The sequence below is a fragment of the Rattus rattus genome, chromosome 3 (assembly GCF_011064425.1).
Source record: "Rattus rattus isolate New Zealand chromosome 3, Rrattus_CSIRO_v1, whole genome shotgun sequence".
Lineage (NCBI taxonomy): Eukaryota > Metazoa > Chordata > Mammalia > Rodentia > Muridae > Rattus > Rattus rattus.
This window is the reverse complement of record NC_046156.1, coordinates 2,728,344-2,731,685: the sequence shown is the minus strand read 5'-3', so window position 1 is coordinate 2,731,685 and position 3,342 is coordinate 2,728,344. Positions and strand designations below refer to the sequence as shown.

The 3,342-nt window shown below is 40.5% G+C and overlaps 1 non-coding gene across 1 annotated transcript; it reads left to right on the top strand.

Moving 5' to 3' along the window:
• Positions 1 to 1,324: 1,324 nt before the first annotated feature.
• On the top strand, positions 1,325 to 1,431 carry LOC116897412. Its single transcript, XR_004387454.1, has one exon. It is a non-coding gene; the product is annotated as a U6 spliceosomal RNA (small nuclear RNA).
• Positions 1,432 to 3,342: the final 1,911 nt, after the last annotated feature.

Genomic DNA, 3,342 nt, shown 5'->3' with positions numbered 1-3,342 from the left:
GATGTTTCAGCAGATACAATACTTGTAAAAGTACAAGGCCTAAAATTTGGATCTTTTCATATAAAGTATGGGCAAGTGAGATAGCCTACATATAATTCCAATGCCAAGAAGGTGGGAACAGGAATTCTCTGAGCAAGCTGGATAGCTATACTAGCCTAATCAAGAAATTATGAATGAAACCAAGAGACCTTGCTTCCTTCACAAAGTGGAGAGTGATGGACAAAAAATTTTGATGTCAGCCACAGGACTCTACATGCATGTATGTACCTTTACATAAGAGAATATACACATATACACTCTACTCACAGATAAACATTTGCAACCTTTTTACAAAAATTGCATACATATGTACACACACACACACACACACACACACACACACACACACAGTTTTCCCTTTTGGACTATCTTTTATCACAATAAAATACCATGTCATACCATCTTTCTACTAATTTATGTTCCTCAGTTTGAATATTCTGAAGATACCCAGAAAAATCACTCTCTGAATTCCTCTCCTCTGTGAGAGGCCCGAAGAAAGGCATTTTGTATAGAGACTTGTGCAACTGGAGCTATATTAGGTTTTGGAGTAGAGGTAAGAGTGGGGAAGAAGTGGCTGCTAGCACAACACTAGAAAGCACAAAATGTCCTACATAAAGTTTCAAATTTCCTTAGCCAAAGTAGACAGGTTCTTTCTGACAACTGGGAAAGGAAAGAGGAACAAAAGAAGATTTAACAATTGTCTCACAAATATAATAATATGACTGTGTGAAAAAATGTTTTCTAAACTGAAGGGTAATGTGATGTGTGTTTAAAGTAGTAATCCCTACATAGTGGATTCAGGTATTTACGGTTCACAGGATCCAGAGTGGAATGGTTCTCCTCCAGAGAAAGTTAACAATATGTGTGATCATTCGCCAGCTGTGACTTGAAAGGACTGAGCATGTGTGATGTTCATTGCAAACTCACTGAAGCAATGAGTCACAGTCATGGTGTCTAGAGACCACCAGGCATTCCGAGGGAACAGACTTGTGAACCTTTATTGCCACTGCTACTAAAACACATAGCATTTCTAAGACATGTCTGTGTATACAGCTGAGTTTGCTGCAGTATTTACTTTGTTATCATCTGAGATCTCAGGTATGAGGTTATAAAGGAAGTAGCTGACTTCACTACTGTCTAACTGCAGCATAATTAATAATAACTTAAAATTTATGCAAGGGCAGTCAAGCCAAGAGAATTCTCAATTACAGAAATATCCTGAAACTGGAACATAAGATTCAAAGAATTGGAGAGGAAAATGACTGCAAATAAAAAGGGGGATAGAGTGCTAAATTCAGCAGCACCCATACTAAAATTGGAATGAAACAGAGAAGATTAGCAAGGCCCCTGCACAAGAATGACATGAAAATTTGTAGAGCGTTTCATATTTTTTACATTTACACAATGGAGTACTATTCAGCTATCAAAAACAATGATTTCATGAAATTCACAGGCAAATGGATGGAACTAGAAAATATCAATCTTAATGAGGTTACACAGTCACAAAATAACACACATGGTATGTACTCACTGATAAGTGCATATAAGGAAAAAAACTTGGGATGCCATGATACAACTTGCAGACCATATGAAGCTCAAGAGGAAGGAGGACCAAAGTGTGGATGCTTCAATCCTTTTTAGAAGGGGAAACAAAATAATCGTGGAAGATAGGGAGTAGGAGAGACTTGGGAGGAAGACAGAAGGGGAGAGGGAAAAGGGGGGCAGGATGAGGTATGGAAGGAGGCGGGGAGATATACAGAACTTCAGGAAATTGAACAGAGGTGTGTAACAATGGGGAATAGGGAACTGGGGTTAGCCACCAACAAGTCTCAGACACCAGGAAAATAAGAGACTCCCAGGACACAAGGGGGATGGTATTAGCTAAAATACACAACAAAGAGGAGAGAGAACCTGTAGAGACCATATTCAGAGGTTAGGCATGCCCCTGGTTGAGGGATGGGGCCACCCACCCTTCTTGAAGTTTTAATCCAGAATTGCTCCTGTCTAAAGGAAATATAGGGACAAAGAATGAAGAAGAGACTGAAGAAAAGGTCATCCAGAGATTGACCCACCTGGGGATTCATCTCATATGCAGCCACCAAACCCAGTCACTATTGCTGATGCCAAGAAGTACTTTCATTTTTTTTTAATTTTTATTAGATATATTTCTTTACTTACATTTCAAATGTTATTCCCCTTCCCACTTTCCTGTTCATAAGCCACCATTCCCTCCCCTCTCCCTCCCCCATACGGGTATTGCCCCTATACATCTCCCTTACTAGCCCACCCCCATATTCCCCTGAACTAGGGATCCAACTTTGGCAGAACCAAGGGCTTCCCCTTCCACTGGTGCCCCAACAAGTCTATTCTCTGCAACATATGCAGTTGGAGCCCTGGGTCAGTCCATATATAATCTTTCGGTAGTGATTTAGTCCCTGGAAGCTCTGGTTGGCTGGCATTGTTGTTTTAAGGGGGTTGCAAGGTCCGTCAACTCTTTCAATACTTCCTCTAATTCTCCCAAATGGGGGTCCTGTTCTCAATTCAGTGTTTTGCTGCTAGCATTAACCTCTATATTGGACATGCTCTGGATGTGTCTCTCAGGAGAGATCTATATCCAGTCCCTTTAGCATGCATTTTTTAGTTTCATCAATCTTATCTAGTTTTGGTAGCTGTATATATATGGGCCACATGTGGGGCAGACTCTGAATGGCATTTCCTTGAGTTGCTATTCTAAACTTTGCTTCCATATCCCCTCCTATGAATAGTTTTCCCCCTTTTAAGGAGTAGGAGCATCCACATTTTGGTCATCCTTCTTGAGCTTCCTGTGGTCTGTGGATTGCATCTTGGGTAATTCAAGCTTTTTCGCTAATATCCACTAATCAATGAGTGCATACCATGTGTGTTTTTCTGTGATTGAGTTACCTCACTCAGGATGATATTTTCCAGGTCATTCCATTTGCCTGTGAATTTCATGAAGTCATTGTTTTTGATAGCTGAGTAGTACTCCATTGTGTAGATGTACCACATTTTTTGAATCCATTCCTCTGTTGAAGGGCATCTGGGTTGTTTCCAGCTTCTGGCTATTATAAATAAGGCTGCTATGAACATAGTGGAGAATGTGTCTTTGTTGTATGTGGGAGAATCTTTTGGGTATATGCCCAGGAGAGGTATAGCTAGGTCCTAAGTTAATGGAGTATTCAATTTTCTGAGGAATCTCCAGACTGATTTCCAGAGTGGTTCTATCAGTTTGCAATTCCACCAACAATGGAGGAGTGTTCCTCCTTCTCTACATCCTTGCCAGCA